Raw genomic sequence first — 23,794 nt, forward strand, 5'->3', positions numbered from 1 at the left:
TGATCTTAACTGCAAGTTCCTGACCACAGATTTTATGCATGGTTCAAGAAAACATCCCTAAAGAGATACTGTAGCTAATGTTCTGCAGCTGCTCATATTCTCTGATCACCTCTTCTCTTTTCCTCCTATGTTTGGTTTTCATCTGCCCACAAATACCAATGAGTTCAGATTGTGAATGCCTGTCACTTGTTTAAACAAATGCCCTGGAAGAATACATCTGTCTCTTTGGCAACCTTTGTTCTTCTGGTGCTGTTACAGTTGCAAAACTGTGTGCACAGAGAGTTAATTTTTTACCTCTGATGGTATGCTAGGCCTTGTGATTTTTCTAAGAGCAAGAAAGGGAAAATGATGAATGAGATACCAACTGGTGCCAAACATGGTGATCCATACTGGAGATGTGAGAATAGCAATTTCCCCAGGAAATTCTTCTCAAATGAAAGCTAAAACAAGGGGGAAATAAAACAGATGTCATCTGTGAGCAAATGATTTTTAATAGCACTGTAGATAAAAGTTAGAGTATATATATATATATATATGTTAAAAAAAAAAAAAAGTGGGCCAAAATTTGGCCTTTTGAGTTCAAATAACAAATCAGGTATTGTTATCTGAGTGGGAAAAACAAAGCACCTTCTAGTAAGACACATTTGGAACTATATAAATAAAGAATACAATTAATATCCTGAAATTCTCACTCATTTTTCACTCCTGTTGAAGTCTATGGGAATTTGACCCAAGTTAAAAACTGAGCTCCAGATCAGGCCCTGTTGATCTGAGCGCAGAGGAGGTCTCCAAGGTGGATTCCCTCCCCCCACCCATTGCATGGAGGAAGTGGGAGGATCAGTTACCTCTTCCACGTGTCACCATCTATCAACAGGGAGGGATGTGCGGGCTGAGATGGCAAGAGTGAGATGGAGATTACTGTATGACTGTCTTAACAAAAGCTTTCATAAGAAAAAGCAAATTGGCACTGATGATTATAAAAATCTAAAATAACGCTTCCCAATAAACTGAGCGAAAAACCCTTAATGGAGTTAATATACTTTTATACTACCACCTAGTGGCCACATTTTGTTTTCAATAATAAGAGGTCCTAGATATTTCTTACAAACCCAATGCATGGGACAACAGAGCCACATTCAGCCAAATGTAGCAAGCTATTGTAACTCATTTGGTAGCTTTGGAGCCAAATTCAACGATGACATAAATGGTGGTATAAATAGGTAGTAAGATGGGTGTCGGGGTAAAGTACTGTAACTTGTACGGATTTGGGATTCAGCGGCTGTGCAAAACGTGTGGAACTAATATGCCAAGGGAGGAGAAAACTAACAGGAAGGTGCATGAGGGTGCTGCACAAATACACCTAATTCAGAGTCTGGCTGTTAGCTTCAAAGCTCTTCTCATGCACAACTATTTTATATTAGACATGCTTATGTGCTATACGGTTACTTTAGAAGAAGATGTTAAATAAATGCAGAACATAATCTCAGCCCTACACCCTGGTACCAGACACTTCTCTTCAAGGCAGTGATCTTATCAATTCTTTACCTTTACCCACCACTACGCCTGTCACATGAGCATCAGCTCCAATCACACCTTGGTACTCGTGGTGCACTGGTGCTACTTTTGGGGCAGCAAATGTTGCGCCTGGGCTCTGCATGATGCCAGCTGCTGTCATCTCTGCTCTTTGGAGCAACTCTTCTAGGATCCCCCAGCTTGCTTGCTTCCTTCTTTCTCCCCATGACTATCCCCAATGATGCCTCACAGTTTTTCTTGCCTGTTGCTGTCTCTAAGGTGCAGAATGCACAATTATGCATGGGAGCAGGTCTGCTGAAGTGCTGCACCTTTCTACCAGGCTATTTCTGCTCAGTTCCTCCAGGATCCCCGTGCTGAAGCAGCACATTGTCCCAGGTCTCTCTGCCACAGTAGCATACAGAGTGCTGCTAACCCCAGATCTCTTATTATCACTCTATTTACTATTGTTGCAAAGAGGCAGTGTACTGCTGAACCACAGAGCTGAGGATGGAGTGCACTCCCTGGAGCCAGTTCTTTGCTGCACCCTGGTACTTTGGGGGAGCAGGTGAAAACATCCCCTGGGTAACACTCCCCATGTGGGTGTTCCCCAGCCAGCAGTGAGCTGCTGCAATGGTCATATACTTTCCTCTGCATCCCCAGTCCCTGGGTGCAGGGAGATACCAGATGCAGCAAATGGAGGAAATACTGGTGACTGGAGCACATTGCATTCTTACTCTCCAGGGCTGATGGATAACTCCTAAAGGGACTTTTTTTTTTTTTTTTTTTTAAACCAGAGCTTAAATGAGAACAGTCCTGCTGCTTCTCTGGCTTACGCCAGAGCCCACCAGGGCCCTCAACAGTTTGAGAATATGAGAAACACAAAGGTAGTTTAAAGCCACCTTTGCCTGATCCCCAGTTCATGCTCCAAACACAGGAATGGAGCAACGGAAACCCAAGCCCAGTGTGTAATTTTTGCCAATTCCAACTGGCAGCCTGTCTTTCAGCAATATGCTGAACCTTGCTAAATGCTGCCATTTGTTTTTTTGAAGCATCACAAGTGCTGCAAGATCCATTAGCCTGCCCACAGGGATGAAAATGTTGGAGTTTCCTTTGAACACACATTAGGATCTGCAGTTGACTCACAATCCACCATTTGGGCATGGGTAGACTTCTTAGGGAGACTTGGAAAGGGAGTGGTAGAAGGCAATGTGTCAATATGTGACAGGCTTGATGGTGGAGGACCTGTAGTTCTCATGCAGTTAGCCAGCCTGCTGCCAATTTTACAAGCTCAGTCAAGTGGCTCCTTGAACTGACAAATCTGGAGGGGTTTAAAAACACAAGACACAACACTGGGTTTTGCAAAACCCCAGCGATACCAGACCAGGAACAGAAAAATGGGTACAGTCCCGGTTTTCAGCAATAACCAGACACCAGGGTGACCAGACAGCAAATGTGAAAAATCGGGACAGGGGATGGGAGATAATAGGAGCCTATATAAGAAAAAGACCCAAAAATCGGGACTGCCCCTATAAAATCGGGACAGCGGGTGACCTTACCAGATACAGAAGCCCCACTGTACTCAACATTGGTGGTTATGCATTAAACTTCACCAAGCCCTGTGATGAAGTCATGGGAAAATCTCCTTACTCCACAACTCAGTGCGAGAGCGCTGCATGTGGTGCCAGTGTGTGAAAACATCATAATGTTGCACGATGATGTCATGTCATGTCATGATATCATGATGCCCCAGCTCAAGGTGATGAGATTTCATGGACTCCCAAAATTCATCCCTCTGGGGGACATGGGGATGTAATCACCCAAGGGTGGCATCTAACTGGCATGAAATGGGGCTAACTACGCGCCCCAGCGTTCACAGAAGATCCAGGTCTCCTTTGGACTACAACTCCCAGCAGGTACGGCTGCACGCTATGGTACTACACATCCCAGCCTGCCCCACGGGAGCGCCGGCCACCAGGCTGCGCGCGTTGGCTTCTGGGAGTTGTAGTCGACATTGGCCGTGCGGCGGTTAAGGGCGGTTGCAAGGAGGCTTCTCTGGGCGGCTGCGCAGCCTCTCGGGGAGGGCGGGTGCGGCAGCGGCGCGGCGGCGCCTGCGCAGTGAGGACGCGGAGATCTCTCGCGAGGAAGGACGCCATTATCGCAGCCGCTCGACAAACACCACGAGAATTCGCCACCACACACGGTAACCGCGGCTTCCCGCGGCCGGATGGCTCGGGCCAGCCTCTCTGGGGCCCGAGGGCCGGGGCCCAGCACGGCTTCCCCGCTCCTCACAGCGTCGGCCAGGCAACCGGGCCGCGAGCGAGAGGCTCAGGGAGGGGCCGAGCCGGGGGGGGGGGGCTCTGCCCCCGCCCCCACGGTCTGCTGGCGCTGGCGAGTCTCCGCCCCTCCCCCATGGGGCTGCTGACCCCGGCACTGTGGTGGGGTCTCCCCGGGGGGCTGCTCCCCCCACGACCGGGGCTCTGGCAGGGGGGGTGTCTCCGCTTTGACTCCCCCTCCCCCGGCACTAGGCCCCTCTCCGTACTGTGGGGGAGGGGCAGTTCTCAGCCTACCCCAGTGCTGTCCCCCCGTAGTCCTACTGGGAGGGGGGGGGCTCAGCCCCCCCCCCCGTGCCCATTGGAGTGCAAGGCTAGCATTGAGTAGCGGGGAGTACCCTACATTTCTCCTTCCCCCATGAGTAGCACTATAATGGGGGAGCTATTCCCACCCCCGGTTTTGTGATGCTCTTCCTGAGAGGGCTGGTGTGAGGCAGATGTAATTCCACCCCCACCCTCCCAGTGTAGCACATACACTGCATTGCGAGGGCGTTTTTAGAAGGGAAGCCTGTTTCTCCAGGTGCACATTCTACCCCCATAATGGATTGTGAATAAAACTAGAGGGGGTGTTTACTCCCTTTTCCCACCCCATGTGTCACTTGTGGAATTCTGTAATGGAAAGGGGCTGGGGCTTGCACATACAAACACTCGATTGCAAAAATTATGTAGCTGGGCATGTTCTTCATGCAGTTGGAAGTGGTGGATGACCTTCCCCTTCCCTTTCTCTCCCTCTCCCATGTGAGTTGATATTTTCTGAATCAGTCTGCACTTAGCCATCAGACATTTTCTTCCTCTTGTCTTTGGAATATTAAGATGTTTTTAAAGTTTTTTTTTCTCCTTATATGGTGAAAAGTACTAAACTTACAACCAAATATAGTCAATTCTGCTAGGGGGCTATATAGTTTGTATACCCGTTTATTTTTAGTATTCCCAAGATAAGAGTTTTGTTTTATTTTTTAACAGAAGCACAAATTTAAAGGGGCATTATGAACTTAAAAAAAAATCTCATTTTCTGAAAATTGTTTGCCTACTGTTTTCACTGATAACACTTCATATTAATGTAAGGGAAAGTTTAGAGCATTTTTTTTGTTTTTGCTACTTCTCCAGTTAGTTTACTTTATGTCTAACCTTCCTTTCTGTATAGTTAGTTTCAGTTTAATTATAGTTTCTCCTCTTTTGTAGGTCTTTCACACAACATACACAGAGAGAAAAACACTTAAAATGTGACTGTAAAACCATCAAAATATGCAGGGACAGGAGTGGTACTTGAAACTTTATCTTTTGAACACTAGAACTTAAGTTGAGTGTCCCTTTAATATTTTCTCTGAATAAAACAACCAATAAATTAACTTATTTAAATACATGTTAAATGAATGTTGTGTAAAATCTAACAACTAAAAATTCTAATTGATTCTGAAACACTGTAATAAACTTCAGTAAGTACAGTAAACTGTATTTTAGCCTAATAACTCAGTTTGCAATAAGACATTGGAAGATGACAGGTAGCAGAACTTGATAAATTGTTAGGGCAGTTAAAGATTGAATCCAGTTTTCATAGATGTGAACATCCTGCCTGTTTCAGAAAGTGTTGAGCACATTTTTTGGATGTGGCTTGGTCCCAAAATCTAATTTATGGTAACGTACAAGTTTTAAAATCTTTATGATCCTGTCAAGTTTAATTCATCAGGTGGCTGCAGTACAGGCCTAAAATTGTAAGGCTCTTTAAAATACTATTAATGTTTAATGCCTAATAGTATCGCACTGATCCAATGGACATTAATTCTGGTGTCTGATGTTATGTTTGATGTTAAGGATTCAGCCGGTGCATGTTCTGCTAAATAATTTTTTTGAAATAGTCCAGTGCTTATGTTTAAGGCCATGTTTATGTCAGGGAAGTCACGAATCGGAATCCGAGACCTCGGTGACATTCTCTGCTTCAGGCCCAGGGGCTGTGGGACTCGAGCTGGTAGCCAGTGGGGCCCTGACAGGGTTCCAGCGACAGGTGATAGGGGGCCCCCTGCAAGGTTCCAGCGACAGGTGACAGACTCCTAAGGGGGCCCTCCTCAGGGCTCCAGGGATGGGCGATAGCCTTGTGCGAGGCGAAGGGCTGTGCATTGGGCGAGTGGCTGGGCATGTCCCGTTTTCTCTTTGGGAAATATGGTCACCCTGCAGATCCCAGGCACCATGGGTGGAGGGGTGTGTCCCCTCTTCCCAGCTTCCAGCTGCTCTGGGCAGAAGGGGAACCCCATAGCTCCCAGCCACCACGGTGGCAGGGGAAATCATGGAGCCACAGTAGCAAAAGTCACAGACAGGTCACAGCTTCCGTGGATTTTTGGTTATTGCCCATGACTTTTACTAAAATTAACCATGACAAAATCTGAGCCTTACTTATGTTCCCTGGACAAAAATCAGACTTTTCTGTGGTGCACAAGATATGTTTTATACTGTTTTCCATTGATTAGCTAAGGAAAGGTTAAATATATGATATATCTTCATACCATAAAAGAGTATTCAAGGTTGTCCTGATTAAGATCCTGATTCTACAATGAGGGCAGTGCAGGTTCAACCCACATTAACCAAATTTGCAATGACTTACATAGGCATATTGTAGGTTCTCTTTACCCCTTATTTTCATAGGAAAAAAATGAGATGAATTCACAGAACATGTACATTCTCATCTTTTTATCAGAACTTCCATGCTCTTAATATTTTTTCATGAGGCATTGCTTGAGTTGGAATTTCTGACGTTCTTGTAAGAAATGTATACATAAGGATACTTCTCACAATAAAGTCAACCATTTGTTTTTAATGAGAAGAGATGGGAACTTGTCTGCATACATAGAAGCACATACAAAAATAACACTATTCTAAAAGTCTGCAGAATATTTTTTGTGCAATGAATCTAACAGGCCAACCAATGCAGTAATTGAAGCAGGAATATATGCAAACCTACCAGCCACACATTTTTGTTGTCGAATGCAGTTATGCTATGCATACTAAACTCATTTCCAATAAAATCTTTTCTTCATGGGTGTAATTTTTCTTGGCCTGGGATTTGGTACTTAGTTCGGTTTTTAATTATTGAAATTACTTATTTTTTATTTATATTTTAGTTTTAAAAAAATTCCATATTTTCATATTCTTAATTTGTGTGAAAAAGGAAATAAACAATGTATTTGAAATCAAGTGCAGGGCCTGTCTCATCATAGTTTAAGATTTTGTTAAGCTACGTCTAAATCCTTAATTTGCTCTGTTGTTGTGTTGCAGAACATATATTAAGGCGCTAGTCAGAATGCGCAATAATTTAAAATTTCCTTATTTTAAGTACACTTGTATTCTGACCTATAAATGAGACTGTTTCGACAAATAAAATAATCCACTGGACAGAGCCCTCTAATACCTTTCTGCAAAACAGTCATTTAAGGATCTGTTGGAATTTTGAACTTAATTTACTTTTGTTCTCTTACTGTAAATTAGAGCTTAATTATTTTACAATTAAAAATCAAATACTTTATGTTCCGGGTGTGGATTTGTAGAAATAATAAAAATTAGGACTGGATCTATTGCATAAACTCACTCATTGCATTTGTCTTCTAAAGATCAGTGAGTAACTTTTGAAAGTACATAAACTTTCATAGGTTTAAAGGCTGTAGCTATCATGTTTTCTGGGAAGACTTACAAAGTGGTATAAGCAAACCAGGATTGTGCTAGGAACATGAAGTAAAATTCAGAAGGTGAGGAAGAACTTTGAGAGTCAGTCTTCTCCTTATGATTATAGATTGTTCTTCAATTTAATTATTTTGAATTATGTATACTCAGCAAGAATTTGAACAATATTAGTATTCTCCCTGTATCTAAAAGCTCAGTGTGATAGTTACATCAGTTTCCTAAAACTTGATGCCCTGAATAAACAATTAAACTACTTCCTTTTTGTAGAAATCTAGTGTGGGAAGTAAACATCTTAAAACAGTTCTTTTTGGGAATAAGGAAGGGCCTCAATAAATGGAATTAACCAACTGACTTGTTTTACAGTACATTATACAGGTTCACTACCATACTTTTTCTAAATTAGCTTGATTGGAAGCTTGTATTAGAATGTTTACTTTTTCTAAAATGCTAGGTCAGAAGACTGTTTTAATATAGAAATTTAATAATACGTGCTAGAAAGAGAACATAAAGTAACATTGCTCTTTCTCGTTGTGAAGCATTCTGATTGAGACGAATTGCATAAGAATAAAACGTATTACACACATATTTCCCTCACCTCTCAGCTAGATGCAAGTGTATCCAAATCTGAAGTCTCTACAGATTTGTAAAAAAATAAATAAAAAAAAGTCATTTTTATTAAAGGCTAATTTCCTGAGTCAAATAAGGCAACTTGAGTCAGTATTTATTACTAATTGCATGCTTTTTGCCTCATCTGAACAACATTTCTCCAGGCAGAAACCTCCATGACACCATAACAAAGCAGCTTTGCTAGACAGAGAAAGGAAAACTTAGCATGCAAGCTGAAACTTTGCAGTACTGTGTCTGGCAGTGAAAAGCCTGAATTAAGTGTTGCATCTTACAAAGCTTCCTGAATTAAGCCAGATCCATGTATACGTCTTATTCCTTGATGGTGGCTAAGGTCTTTCACTGAAAACACTGCCTGCTGCTCCCTTCAGCCTTACCCTTATAAAACAGCTGGACAAATATAGTTGGTCTAGTGGGTCGGAGGGATGCTGACCGTTGAAGCAGCTGTGCCGTAGGCTCTATACATAGGACTTTGTGAGTTATCACTTCTAATTTTACCAGGAAGGTAACTGAAACTTACTGCAGCATTCATCTTGCTGCAGCTGTTTTCTTCGCTAACTAAAGTCTCCCAATGGTCTTCATAGTTAGCTCAGGAAGGTATTGTTATAGTTCTCCATCCTAGAATAAACACAGGCATGTATATAACCTTGGTGATGCAGGAAAAGGCTTAAGCTTTTGATCAGCCAAAGATTAACAAAGGCGTTTCTGGCCACTGTTGTAAGCTGGCAGTGGAAGAAGAGCTGAATTTAGTAGACCTAAACAGAGATGGAAAGGTAGAGAATAGAACTTTCTTTGAATGGTTTTCCTTACCCGCTTTAAAGTTTTCACAAGTGATCTTGAGTAGAACTGATCATTTTGTCAAAAATATTTTTGCAGAATAATTCATTTTTTGATATTTTTTGTTTGATGAAAAACTGAAATTTTTTTTTTGAGGGGAGTTCTTTTGTTGGGGGACCCCCCCAAAAATGTCATGGGCAATTTTGATAAACCTTTTCCCCACTAAACTTCCTATAAAACATTAGAAGTAGCTTTTTTTAACCAGAACTTAAAACTACTGAACTATTGAAACAACAGATTCTAATAACATTTTCCAGGTACTAATAAGCAATATTTATTGATCCGTGAACCAAGGTAGAATTTTCTCCTGCAACATTTTTAACTTATTTGGTGTTAGCTTTAGATTTCTAAGGCAAAGTGGTGAGAGCCTTTATGGAGATATACCTATCTCATAGAGCTGGAAGGGACCCCGAAAGGTCATCGAGTCCAGCCCTCTGCTTTCACTAGCAGGACCAAGTACTGATTTTGCCCCAGATCCCTAAGTGGCCCCCTCAAGGATTGAACTCACAACCCTGGGTTTAGCAGACCAATGCGCAAACCATTGAGCTATCCCTCCCCCCTTTGGTCTAAATCATTCTCTCAGAATCTTATCCATCTACCCCAGTGGTGGGCAACCCGTGTACTGCATGTGGCCTGTCAGAGTAATCCACTGGCAAGCGGTGAAACAATTTGTTTACATTGACTGTCTGCAGACACAGCCGCCCGCAGCTCCCAGTGGCCAAGGTTCACCATTCCCGGCCAATGGGAGCTGCCGGAAGCGGCAGCCAGCATGTCCCTGCGGCCTGCACTGCTTACAGCTGCTCCCACTGGCCAGGAACGGCGAACCGTGGCCACTGGAAGCTGTGGGCGCGGACAGTCAATGTAAACAAACTGTCTCGCGGCCCGCAGGTTGCCCACTACTGATCTACCCCTTTCTCTGTGGAAGTGGTGTTAGCTTGCTGCCATGACTCTATCCTTCCCTTCCCATGAATATCACCCTGTAAGGCTGGGGTTCATGTTATAGAAAGGGGTGAAAGATAAGGGGTGGCTCCTTGTAATGTGGCTGTATTGGAGCAGAGCTGTCCAGGGTAAGATCTGATGAAGAGGTGCATGACCTCCATGTGATTTCCATGTCATCACCCATGTTTGGGGGCAGACTGTGCAGCCTTTTGCACTGAGTCAAACCCTGACCTGAACCCCCTTCCCCCCAGGATAAAGTTGAGGAGCTCTGCAAGGAAGAATCCATCTTTAGAGTCCTTTCTTGTGGGTTTTCCATAAAAGAGGGTGGTTAAACTTTTATAATTAGGTAACTGCATTCATTTGAACCAGACAGAAATACTGTTTGTTTAGTTTTCTATTGGACTCAACTTGTCACTGTGTTTATTAAGCTGTATATTGTAAATGCTAAAATATAGAGATTTCGTGTCAAAATCCTTACTTTGTTGTACTGAAACGTATGTAGTGGAAATCTGAAATTACATCTGAAGATAACGAAGAATGTGGCAGTTTCTCTAAAACCTCTTCATAGACACTAGTACAAATGCATTCCAATCTAGTACAAAATAAAATATTAAATAGGGATGTTTTGTTCAAAATATCAAAAACAAGGAAAGGCAACAAACAGATGTCACACAACCTATACACCACCTTAGGTATTTTATATTATTTGTTTAGCAATAGGAACAAAGCATACAGGTACAGGAACAATGAGATTGTGAGAAACCTAGTTGCAACTAACCTACCTCTGCTGAGAAGGGTGCTGTCCCTAGATCCTGCTTGCAATCACCTATCTTTCATATACAGAAAACACACTCTCTCTCTCTCTCTCTCTCTCTCTCCCCTGCTGGAAGCAAGATTGAACTTTCTCTTTTCCCACACCATTTTGACAGTTGTGGGTTCATGCTGTCTTGGCTATACTGTGGGAGAGGTCTTTACTACTTTTCTTTCTTCCTAGCTATCTTTAGCGGTAGTGAAACTCATCGGCTTTGTTAATTTCACTCTGCTATCACAGTACTTAGGAAAGCTGTGAGGTGCTGCAAGAAATGGTATTGGTTATTCAGTAGGGGGCAGTCTTCATTCTGAATTTATACCAAGCCCATGGCCCAGCAAGATGTTATGAACAAAAAGGTTTTTTTTGTTATTGGCTTTGCAGTGAGATACGAAATAAAGTTTGTAATCAAAGGAGTAAGAGAGTTAGCCTGGGTGTTCTGGCCAAGTTACCTCTGAGAACTGTTTCCCCACCTAATTCATTCTGCAAGTTTAATAATCTTGCCAGAGCTCTTACAATACTTTTCATCCATAGTGCTCAAAGTATCATCCCCATTTTACAGATGGGGAAACTGAGGCACATATAGGGGAAGTGACTTGTGTAATGCCACTTAGCAGTCCAGTGGCAGAGCCAGGACTAGAACCCAGATCTGGACTTGGACTCAGGCATTCTCCTGAGAACCCAGGTCTCCTCTACCTGCTAGGCAACTCTGCTTCCCGCTTTTCTATTAGTTACATCTGATACCCTTCCTGTGTAGAATTGCTGAACAGCTGTTACATTCCACTCTGCTTATGGCTGGCTTTCATTGGTGGGTAAATGATCCCTTAGCATTCCTTAACTATCTTAGATAGCCGTTGTGTTTTGAAGCTTAGTATTTGTAAAGTGCTTTGAGATCCACTGAGGGTCACCAGAAGTACAAAATATTTTAAAAATAATTTAAATATTTAAACTCACCACTGCCTTTGTTGTATATTTTTTTTACACACATTGTGTCAATTAAACTAGTTTAAACAAAGTTTCACTAGGTATATCTTCTCATTCACCTAAAATGGTATTGTGGACAGTCAAGTCCTCTGTGCCATATGTTCTGGTTTACAACAATAAGGCATAATAACAATGCAGAATTTGGGCTTTACTATATTAATGTTCTATCATTTTCTGTCTTGTTCCCGCTTATTACCTCAGTAAAAAAAAAAGTTTTTATTTTTTTTTTAAAAATTGTACAATTGAATCATCATTTTGTTGGGAATGTATGAGACCAGACCTTTCATGAAAGCAGTCCAAAATAGTATTTGAATTTATATCATGTATTCATAGTAAGAAGTGAGACAATATCTCTTTTGATTCCCTTCTGCCCTGAGACATCTTATGACACTGAGTTTCAACTGTGTTGTATGTGTTATACTGAGGATATTCCTTCCCTGAACACAAACCTCAATGATTTTCATTGAGTTGAATGAAAACATGTTACTAAGTGGAACTTTTTACCTCCCATGCAATCTGCACTTCTCTGCATTCATCAAAAATGGGTTTAAAAATATCCATGAACATAAACTTCAAAGCATATGCTTCAGATTGGTATAGATACATATGCTCATGAGCTAGTCTAGACAGCTTGACATGAGTGCCAACCTCAGGGCAGACTGTCAGGGGACAGGGCACAAATCCCCAACTGGTTGTAAGTTTCTATAATTAGATTTCACCAACCAAGTAATAAGTGTGAACTCCTAACGCACTGTAACGGCCTTAATGTGGAGTCACAGTCTCCTTGGGCTCTCTGGTTTATCTTGCCACCCTTGTGTGCCTGTTTTTGTGATAGATGGTCCCTTACACCAAAAATCACAACAGTTACTTCCAGTCCCAAAGGACCAATCACTTACCCAGGTCAGTTGTTTTTAGTTTGAGATCTGAGGTACAATATTTGTAGCCAATCCTATAATACTAACTAAAGATTTATTAACTATGGCCTTGTCTACACTGGCAAGTTTCTGGAAAGCAGCTTTCTGAGGTGTAACTCCCGAGGTGTACACACTGCCAAGCCACTTAGTGCGCAGAAATTGTGCAGTTGCAGCACTGTAAAAAAACCACCCTGACAAGAGGCGTACAGCGCCACGGTGCCAGTGTAGACACCCTGGTCAATTACAGCGCTGCGACTGGCCTCTGGGTGGTGTCCCACAATGCCTGTTCTTGCCTCTCTGGTCATCGGTTTGAGTTCTACTGCCCTGCCCTCAGGTTGACCAACGGTGAGCCCCCCCCCTTAAATTCCTTGGAAATTTTGAAAGTCCCCTTCCTGTTTGCTTGGTGACACGTGCAGTGGTCTCAGCGCATCTTTCCAGGTGATCATGCCTGCTCCACGGACCAGGCGATCCCCCTCTTGGAGCAATGCCGAGCTGCTGGACCTCATCAGCATTTGGGGAGAGGAGGCTGTCCAGTCCCAGCTGTGCTCCAGCCATAGGAATTATGATACCTACGGACAGATTTTATGATGCATGACAGAAAGGGGCCATGACTGGGACATGCTGGAGTGCAGGGTCTAAGTGAAGGAGCTGCGGAATGCCTGCCACAAGGCGCGGAAGGCAAACCGCTGCTCTGGTGTTGCGCCCATGAGCTGCCGATTCTACAAAGAGCTGGACGCAATACTCAGTGGCGACCCCACCTTCATTGCAAAGGCCACTGTGGATACTTCGGTAGCTTGCGTGCCAGTCGAGAGTGGACCAAGCCAGGAGGAGGAAATCTTGGACCAAGAGTGGGAGGGGGACCCAGAGGCAGAGGACAACTCGGAGGTCAGGGATGCATGCAGCCAGGAGCTCTTATCTACCCCGGAGGAGGCTAGCCAGTCACAGCTGTCGGAGTTTGGCGAAGTGCAAACAGGAGAGGAGGCCCCTGGTAAGAGGCTTTGATTTTGGGAATCGCTGAAGCGAGTTGTTGGGGGCAGGAGGGTTGCAGAAAGCAGGCTTGTGTCTGTATGATGCGTGTACCACCACATGCCTAGTCTGAGCGGCGGAACAGGGTGTTGATTGACTCCCTCACTTCATGGGAATCTGCCTCAGAGATCTCCATAAAACTCTCATGGAGATACTGGGCAATCTGCTGCCGCAAGTTCTTTGGCAGAGCTGCTTTGTTTCTTACCCCCATTAAGGGTAACTTTCCCGTGCCACTCTGCCATTACAGGTTGGCATTACAGCACACAGGCGAGCTGCATAAGGGCCAGGGTGGAAGCCACAGTCTTGGAGAAGACTCTCCCTTGATTCCCTGCTCACCCTCAGCAGCGAGATATCTTCCATAATGAACACAGCCTGTGGAAAATGTGGGGACGGTAATGATTATAAGCCCCCCCCCCCCCACAGTGCTGGTTCCCCCAAGAGCCATGTGTCCAGTGTACAGTACGGTCCAGGGACCCTGATTTCCCTTGCCCCTGTGGTTACTCACCATTTTGGGGGTCTTGTGGCTCATGTGTGCTTGCCTGGGGTCAGCCAGTTAGTGACAGGTATGTGAATAGTGGCTGTTTTTTAACTCACTGAATGAGTGTTCTGTGTGTTGCAAACAATACTGCTTCTGTAAAATGTTGCATTTTGGCTTCACAGATATGATCTTGGGAACCCAGTCTCCCTACTTGGTATCGCCGGCTGAACGGCTGCGTAGAATTAGAAAGCGGCCACAAAGAACTAAAGAGGACTTTCTGCATGGTGTCATGATGCACTCCATGGCCGAAAAACAAGAATTGAAAGAGTGGCGGGACAGCGAGAAGGGGGACCGAAAGGAGAACGCGGCATGCCAGAACGAAGCCAGGGAGCATCTCATAAACGTTATGGAGCGCCAAGGAGACACGCTCCAGGTGCTACTAGCACTGTAAACTGAACAGCTCCGATCCCACCCTCCCCTGCAGCCGCTGTTGCAAAACTCTTTCCCATGCGCCACGCAGACGCCCCCAACTCACTCCTATCAACCTCCTGGCTCCAGTCTGTACCCGCTGCATTCCACTCCTGCCCCATCACAATCCAGCCCTGCAGACTCCCAGTACCCACTGAACTCAATGCCCATCCCTCTGCAGTTTAGCCCTGCTGAAGTACAGTACCCGCTGCACTGTTTATCTTTCTCCTCTGGTTGTTGTTGTTTTTTTTTTTAAATAAAAGAATTTTTTTGGTTTGAAAGCAATGTGTATTCCATTAGTTGAAAGAAAAAAGCTCTGCAAAGTAACAGGCAATTTTCTTAAACCTTCATAGTGCATCGTCTGCACTGATCACAATCGACGCCTAGCATTACAAGCACTGCACTCCCAAGCATAGGAACAGATATTAGTGGCTTTCAGCTTCAAATTGCTGCTTCAAGGCATCCCTGATCCTTATGGCCCCGCGCTGTGCCCCTCTAATAGCCCTGGTCTCTGGCTGTTCAAATTCAGCCTCCAGGCGCTGAGCCTCAGTGGTCCAGCCCTGAGTGAAGCTTTCACCCTTCCCTTCACAAATATTATGGAGCATATAGCATGCAGCTATAAGCATAGGAATATTGTCATCGGCCAGGTCCAGCCTCCCAGATAGGCAATGCCAGCGGGCCTTCAGTACTTGCTCAACCTGTTGTTCAACCGCTCCTTGCTGCTGTCAAGGTTCCCCATGTATGGCTTCATAAGCCACGGCATTAAGGGGTAGGCAGGGTCTCCCAGGATCACAATGGCCATTTCGACTTCCCCTATGGTGATCTAGTCCGGGAAGAAAGTCCCTGCTTGCAGCTTCCTGAACAGGCCAGTGTTCCAAAAGATGCGTGCGTCATGCACCTTTCCGGACCAACCTGCGTTAATGTCCGTGAAACGCCCACAGTGATCCACAAACGCCTGGAGAACCATTAAGAAATACCCCTTCAGATTAATGTGCTAGGTGGTCTGGTGCCAGAATTGGAATATGCGTGCCATCTATTGCCCCTCCGCAGTTAGGGAAGCCCATTTGTGCAAAGCCAACCATAATGTCACACACATTGCCAAGAGTCACAGTCTTTCAGCGCAGGATGTGATTAATGGCCCTGCACACTTCCGTCAACCTGTGTCCAATGGTCGATTTTCCCACTCCGAACTGGTTAGCGACCAATCGGTAGCAGTCTGGAGTAGCCAGTTTCCACAGTGCAATCACCACATGCTTCTCCAATGACAGGGCAGCTCTCATTCTCGTGTCCTTGCTCCACAAGGCTGGGGCGAGCTCACCACACAGTCCCATGAATGTGACTTTCCTCCTCCGAAAGTTCTGCAGCCCCTGCTCATCATCACAGATATGCATGACGATGTGATCTCACCACTCAGTGTTTGTTTCCCGAGCCCAAAAGCGGCATTCCACTGTGGTCAGCACCTCCGTGAATGTCACAAGCAGTCTTGTGTCGTGGCTAGTACGCGTGGCGAGATCAATATCAAACTCCTCTTGCCTTTGTAGTTTAAGGAATAACTCCACTGCTACTCGTGACGTGTTAGTGAGAGTGAGCAGCATACTGGTCAACAGTGCGGGATCCATTCCTGCAGACCGAAAAGGCAGAGTGTGCAGTACACAAACCGTTGAAAGATGGCGCCAAATGCAGACAGAAGCACAGGGATTGCTGGGATGCGAAGCAATTCATCATGGGGCATTGGGACAGGACCCAGCATGCCCTGCGGCGCCCTCTGCCTTCCCACAACTCTTAGCGGCAGAACGGAGATGCTCTATGGGATAGCTGCCCAGAGTGCACCGCTCCAAATACCTCTGCAAGTGCCGCAAGTATGAACACGCTATTGCACAGGCAGCTGATAGTGTGAACACACAACAGCAGTTTCCCTTCAGTGCTCTCTGAGTGGTGCTGTAACTGCCAGTGCTGTAACTCTGCCAGTGTAGACATACCCTAAGAAAAAGAAGTGAGTTATTTACAAGGTTAAAGCAGGTAAACATACATGCACAAATGAGAGACAGTTTTAGGCTCCAAAATGTAATAGTTGCTGATGTAATACGCAAGCTCCGTATGTCCTTTAGAACTAAGCCAAGCCAAGCAGCTTGGGGGTCCTTTTATGCTTAGAAATTTTGCCCTCTCTGAATTCCAAGCAGCATAGTGATAACAATTCCTCTTTGACAAGGATTTTTATACCCTTCCCTCAGAATTCAGGCTACGATGGGACTAAGGCTTGAGGGGAAGCAATCAACAAAGTCTTTTGTCTACTAATGTCCCGCAGTGGCTTGTCTGATATCTATAGGCCTTCTATTGTTGGGGAAAAGATGACACCTCTTGTGGTTAGTTAGCATTTCATGCTTGGTAATGCTTCTCCAGTGGCTGTGGGGATTTTCAGTCTTAGGGCATGGCTACACTCGAAACTCCAAAGCGCTGCCGTGGGAGCGCTCCCGGGGCAGCACTTTGAAGCGCGAGTGTGGTCGCAGCGCCAGCGCTGGACTCCCAGCGCTGCAGGTACTCCACTTCCCACAAGAGTTTCTGCAGATTGTGGAGCTTTTATGGGTTTAAAACTGAATCCATTTTTTTTAAGTTCTGACTTCTTACCAGAGGAGGACCAAATTTCCAAGATCCTTTGCTGTTAAGACATCTATTTCATTTTTCCAGCTGTCATCCTCAATTTGTGGGATTTGCACTGTAGCCCATCAGCACAGTGTCTGAGCACCACATTATCAAAGTGATATTTTTAGGTTACCTACTTGTCTTACCTTCACTTTCATGCCAATCGACACGTACTTTCGGAGACCAGATTTCTGTGCTTTGGCTGCAGTAATATGTTTCTGTAACCTGCATTCCTGTCTTTTTTGATTCTTTTCAACACAGAGGTTGAAAGAATTCTCAATGTCAGCGTACAATAGTAGCTCATTCTTAAAGGATAAACAGACCAACACCTGTGCATGAAGCTGTAATGACTCCAAGTTTATCCTCCTGCCCCACTCACAGTTGCCAGAAAGACAATAGTGAAGCATTAAATATAGTGATTTTTTTAGTGAACAAAGTCCAGTATTGTGATGATGCCTGGCTTTTTGCCTATAGGATCTTTCAGGGGCATCTCATTACAAACATACATTTTGTTTTCTTCTGTATAGGGAAACTGAAAAGTATCATCTTTGAAATTCCTTAGCACTTTATAAACTTTCATATGTAAGCCCCCTATTCCTCAGTCAGTTGTGCAATATCCGTTAGGTATGGCCTAACAGGGCCAAAAGCATTTACTGTACATTACAGTTTGGAAACTAAGAACTTCCTAATATCACATGCAGTAGAGCTTGTTATAATTCTTCTTATACATTGTAATATCCTAGTATTTTTATAATTAAACAGTAACAGTTGTGATCCAGTTTAGTTACAGAATATAGGGTTTAAACAATTACTGTTTTTACTTACCATTTTTGAATAATGTGGAGTGGGAAGAAGAAAGGTAAAAGTGCTAATAGCAGTTCAGAAATTTTAAGATGCCGTCTTTTCTCTTCATAGTTTACAGTGCAAGTCAATGCAGTATAAAATTGGACTTTCTATTTAAAATACTTTTGAGGTTTCATATTTCTATTCCCAATATGTTGGTGCATGAAGTCCATAGGAGGCTTGGCAGTTCTTGTATTTACAATGCATTTGACCTTATACACTATTAAAAAGGCTGCTTTTTATTATGTTTTACTTATTAATATGTTATATTATGTTGATATATAATGTGTTTTGTTAGGGAATTATTCACTAGTGCAGGAAGACTCAGTTCTGGCTGTCTAATGGAGTGACTCTGGTCTAGACACAGAGCCAGACTTTGGATTTATAAAGGTTTTGAAAGTCACAGAGGTGAAAGCCTGCGAAGAGCACTGTTGGGCTCTGATCCAGCAAATATTTATGCACCTGCTTAACTTAACATATGCTGAGTAGTTCCATTGACTTCAACGGGACTGCTCACAGTGCGTAAGGCTAAGCACGTGTTTAAGTCTGTAGGACTGAGGCCTAAATCAGTAGTACTCACACTGGATGCAGGACAAATAAAGAAGGGGTTGACTGGTGGCCAGTAGGTGCATGGAGAAGAAAATACATATTTGCAACAAAAAATAACTATTTGAAAATGTGTGTTTGTGTTGATCATTTTTTCCTCTTCATTGGATTTATTCTTGTTTAACACAAAACAAATGTAATTTAAAGGTTTGGAGCAGGCAGAGGGGAAGGAAAATGTCACATTTTGGATTATGTGGTAAATTGGAACAAATGTCCTCCTGTTACATACAATTAAAGTATTGTAGCAATCTTGCAACAGTAAAGTAGCACTCAGGAACATCAGCCAATATTTGCCATCACTGAAACATGATCAGCTGATGTATACATTTCATGTATTGAAACTCTACGTTTCTAAATCACCCTATTCACACCCCACCCCCTCAAATTAGTTTAGAAAGTAAAACTATGTTTATTTGATACATGTTTGTATGTTAGTAAGGCTGTTGACCACACACCTGTAAGCTGTTTTCCCACAGATTTTAGTATTTTAAATGAAATTTAGCCAAAAAAGATAATGCAGTCATATACATTTACCTATAAATATTTGTGTTATTAAAGAAACATGGAATGTAAACAAAAATAGTTCTACCCTTGTCAGCTGTACCTGTTATACACTGGTGCTTGTTTACAGTTCAAACATCACAAATAGGGATTCTAGTTTTACGTTTAACTCCATGTATTTGTGAATAAATGCTTTCAGGTAAAAACAAGTTACCTCTCTGTGGGGTTTCAGGCAGCTCTCTGTCTTTGTCCCCTTTCCCATTCATCAGTTTGCACTCTTCCTAGTCAATTTCACAGATGGAGTATCAGCAGTGATAGTAATAATGTTAAAAAAGCCCAAAAAATGTTCTCAGCTCTGTACATTTGCCATCAACAGGCCTCTCTTTCCTCCTCCTCCTTCCTTAAACATAAATATTCTATTAAATTGAAAAAGAAACAAAGCATGGGAGTCTGGAAGGTAAAAAACTTCAAATACTGGCTTCATTAATATTTACTGTTAACCATACTTGGCTCTGTACAGAACATAGATTAGGTAAGGGTCCTCAAGGAGCCTACAGTCTAGGTATTGTATTTATTTGAATTGATAAAAATTGTCTATTCAAGACTCAAGTTATTTTACAGTCAGTCATTCTACATTGATCCAAACCCATTAGATGGAAAAACATCTCTACGCTATGATTGACATCTCCTTTTTCACCCACTTCAAATCCTATTCAAAAGCCCCACCTCCCAGAAAAATAGGCTAATTTTGCAGTGTGACATCAAGGTCACAATATACAGAATATATTAGGCCACGCCCAGAGGGATTAGGGTTGGGGTGGGAGGCTGAGGAGAGAGTGAGTCTTTAGAACTGAGGAACTGCCACAGAGAACATCCTGCCACTACCTCCTCCTTGTTTAAACAAGGGGGCTGTAATCTTGAGCAGCTCAGTTAATCACAGCTTCCAGAGTTTTACATGAAGAAAGAGATGGACGAAAGATTCAAACCCTTTAGGGACTGCATAGGCCAATACTATCACCATCTTAAAGTTCACCTAAAATGCAATGGTGATCCACGTAAAACATCATTAGTGAATGGGCAGCCCCATTCTACACTAACTGTGATTTCCAAATGATCTTAAAATTTAGACCTAGGTGGAATACATCAAAGTAATCCTACCACAAGGTGAGAAACTGAGGCCTGGTCTACACTAACCCCCCAAGTCGAAGTAAGGTACGCAACTTCAGCTACGTGAATAAAGTAGCTGAAGTCGACATACCTTACTTCGAACTTACCGCGGTTCAGACGCGGTCCACACGCGGCAGGCAGGCTCCCCCGTCGACTCCGCGGTACTCCTCTCGTTGAGCTGGAGTACCGCAGTCGACGGCGAGCACTTCCTGGTTCGATTTATCGCGTCCAGACCAGACGCGATAAATCGAACCCGGAAGTTCGATTTCCAGCCGCCGAACTAGCGGCTAAGTATAGACCAGCCCTGAGACAAAATCTGAACCAAAAGAAATGTTGCAATTTTTTTTCGCTTGGTTCAGTGAAGCATTACTTTAATCTTATTTGGAGTGATTTTTTGTTGTTCGAGAATTAACTAAACAAAATGTACAATTATGAGCAGAGGGATAGCTCAGTGGTTTGAGCATTGGCCTGCTAAACCCAGGGTTGTGAGTTCAATCTTTGAGGGGACCACGTAGGGATCTGGGGCAAAAATCAGTACTTGGTCCTGCTAGTGAAGGCAGGGGGCTGGACTCGATGACCTTTCAGGGTCCCTTCCAGTTCTAGGAGATAGGTATATCTCCATATATGATCAAGCAAGTAGCATTCTGGGTCCATTATCTCTCAGCCTGTTTTAATATAAATTCATATATAGCTTTAAATCATTGACACCCATCCCACCAATCACAGCTCACAGAACACTATAAAACAGAGGTCATCATACATTGATTTGTAGGACCATCATATGATGATTAGAAAAACAACAGCAGGAAGACTGAATGGAAGCACACAGAGAAATGGACCTGCATTTGGGACTTTGCACCACAGCACTCCCTGTGCTTGGGGGAGTGGGAACTAAAGTCACTCTTTAATTCTGTCTGTTCACAAATTACCATGTTTCAATCCTTAATAAAAAGTTTCCAGGTGCTCCTCTGCTAGCCTTTTTCTGGAATGAGAAACTGTTGCTGCAAGCCATTTGACAGGGTAGATTGATTTAAATCAAAGCGATTTAAATACTGATTTTAATGATCCTAAAATAAGATTGATTTTCATTGGTCAGTAACCATTAAAATGTTGATTTGCAATCAAAAATAGACTTCACGCTAAATTTGGTGCTTCCTTTTGCTAACCAAGAGGATACACCATATCTACATACATTTATTTAAGCAATTATTTAATTTTTTTTTTATTTGTGTCTTGTGTCAAGCTGGATTTGGATGGAAATTCAAATTCTATTAAAATGCACAAAAAGCATTTTAATTTTTAAGAAAAAATTTAGCAAAATATGTTTTGCATTTAAAACTAACCGATTAAGACTATGTCTACACTACAAAGAGAAGTCGACCTATGTTAGGTTGACTTACAGCCATTGCATTAATTGCTGCGGTGGCTGATGTCCACACTACCCTTCTTCTGTTGGTGGTGTGCATCCTCACCAGGAGCGCTTCCACCGACTGAAGAGGGGCAGTGTGGGGGACTGAGAGCCAGGACTCAGCCCCACCAGGAGCCCAGCTGCCGCCCAGGGCTTCTCGCCTCCAGTGTGGAGATCCGCATTCCGAGTCCTGTTGACTGCCGTGCTTCCGGCGGGGAGTGGGGAGCCTTGGTGGGAGCCCAAGTCAGGAGCCTGGGTGACAGCCTGGCTTGGAGTGGAGACTGGGCAGGAGCCTTTCTCGGAAGCCAGGAGCTGGAGCCATGAAATTGACATGAATGACAGCCAACAGCAGATGTAAGAAACATAGTGTCTACACAGACATGCATTGCCCTAACTACACCGACATAAGCCCTCCGCCTCTCCTTGAGGTAGTTTTATTATGTCGGCATATCAGGGGAGTTACATTGGTGGGAGGAACATTAAATTTAGTGTGTATACCTCCTCTTTTTGTCAACAAAAGCTGGCTTTTGTTGAAGAAACTGTGTAGTGTGGACAAGGCCTTATTAAACAAAAGAAGTAATTGTTTTTGGTCACCTTGTCCTTCAAGATTTTATAACTAGAAGATTTTATCCTTTTACACCTAGTTTTTATGTACAGATTGGAAGTGGAAAACAAGCTTTCCTGCTTTTACAACTCCAAATTGGCTTCTTAACTTTGAATGCAATAGTCATTGAACTGAACTAGTTGAATAAACTGAAATGAAGAAGCTATTCTCTCTGTACCTGCAGAAGAGGCTACTGCTTTCAAAAGCTGGTTTAGCACTTCTGGAACCATAGTTTGTTGGTGCTCAGCCAGTGACTTCCACCAGTTCAATGGTTTGACTTTCTTTAAAACTTGGCAGCAGACATATACTGATTAATATTATTTTTTGCATTTAATTTAAATGATTTTAATATATATTATAATAAATTTAGGCCTTAATATACGTTGTCAATTTCAAATTTAATTTCAAATAGATTTGTTTTTAAAAAAGAAACTTGTATTTAATTAAAAATAAAAAATCCATTTTTATCCACTCTGCTATTTGAACAACTTCAATTAATGCTTATTTTCAGTTTAAGGTGCTTGGACTTTCCCATCAGGGAGCAAGTGCATGCTTTAGTTCCAGGAAACAATCACTGTTCCTCAGAGAGGGCTAACCACCTATAGCATTATGTTTAAGTTCGTCTGTTTTCGAGTTTTCCGTGCATAAAAATGGCCCATTGTTTAAAGGTGGAAGAAGATGTTTCTTCCCACTTAACTAATCCAGATTTTGCTCAAACCTACCAGGAAAAATTAAAACAAAATTCAAATTGTAGGTTGATGTCAAACATTGAACGCTTTATGCTGACTGGCAGGCCTGGGACTAGCAGTAGGAAGATGCAGATGCTCAGGTTAGAGGTGGGGTTGGGTGACAAGGAATAAAAGGCATATAGGATAAGGAGGAAAATGTCCCATGTACACATTTACTAGCACTGTTTGCTGCATCATCCTCTATTTTCGCCTACAAGTCTTCCATTGCAAGCACTCTTGCAGCCTTTGCATATGAGATCTGGCAATCTGACAGTTTGGGGTATTGCTGTATGGCAGAAGGCAGTCAGGTACTTTTGAACCTGTTAACTTTGTCTCAGCAAGTGGTTATCTGAACACCATGAACTGTTTAACACCCTTCTCTGCCTTTTGATTTTTCAAATGTGATGCAGGATAGTGAACACAGTTCAGTCTCTAAATTAAACTTGAAGTGAAATTAATTTAATGAAGTTTTGGTAGATGAAGATATATTAACCTTCAGAAGATTTAAAAATTTCTGTCATCAAAATATTCTATAGCAGGAGTCGGCAACGTCTGGCAGGCGGCTCGCCAGGGTAAGCACCCTGGCAGGCCGGGCCAGTTTATTTACCTGCTGACGTGGCAGGTTCAGCCGATCACGGCCCCCACTCGCTGCGGTTCGCCGTCCTGGGCCAATGGGGGCGGCGGGAGGTGGCGCGGGTGAGGGATGTG

General features: G+C 43.3%; 1 protein-coding gene across 2 annotated transcripts in view; it reads left to right on the forward strand.

Annotated features, from left to right (window-relative positions):
- The first annotated feature begins 3,636 nt into the window (after positions 1 to 3,636).
- LOC112105766 (protein BANP) overlaps positions 3,637 to 23,794 on the forward strand; it is a 251,621-nt gene continuing 231,463 nt past the window's right edge. For both annotated transcript variants that reach the window (XM_024198684.1, XM_024198686.1), the window contains exon 1: positions 3,637 to 3,712. The gene's annotated coding sequence lies outside the window, so the exon portion shown is untranslated. The remainder of the gene's footprint in view (positions 3,713 to 23,794) is intronic.

Source organism: Terrapene carolina, unplaced genomic scaffold (genome assembly GCF_002925995.2).
Source record: "Terrapene carolina triunguis isolate 2854851 unplaced genomic scaffold, T_m_triunguis-2.0 Scaffold33891, whole genome shotgun sequence".
In the NCBI taxonomy this organism is placed as follows: domain Eukaryota; kingdom Metazoa; phylum Chordata; order Testudines; family Emydidae; genus Terrapene; species Terrapene triunguis.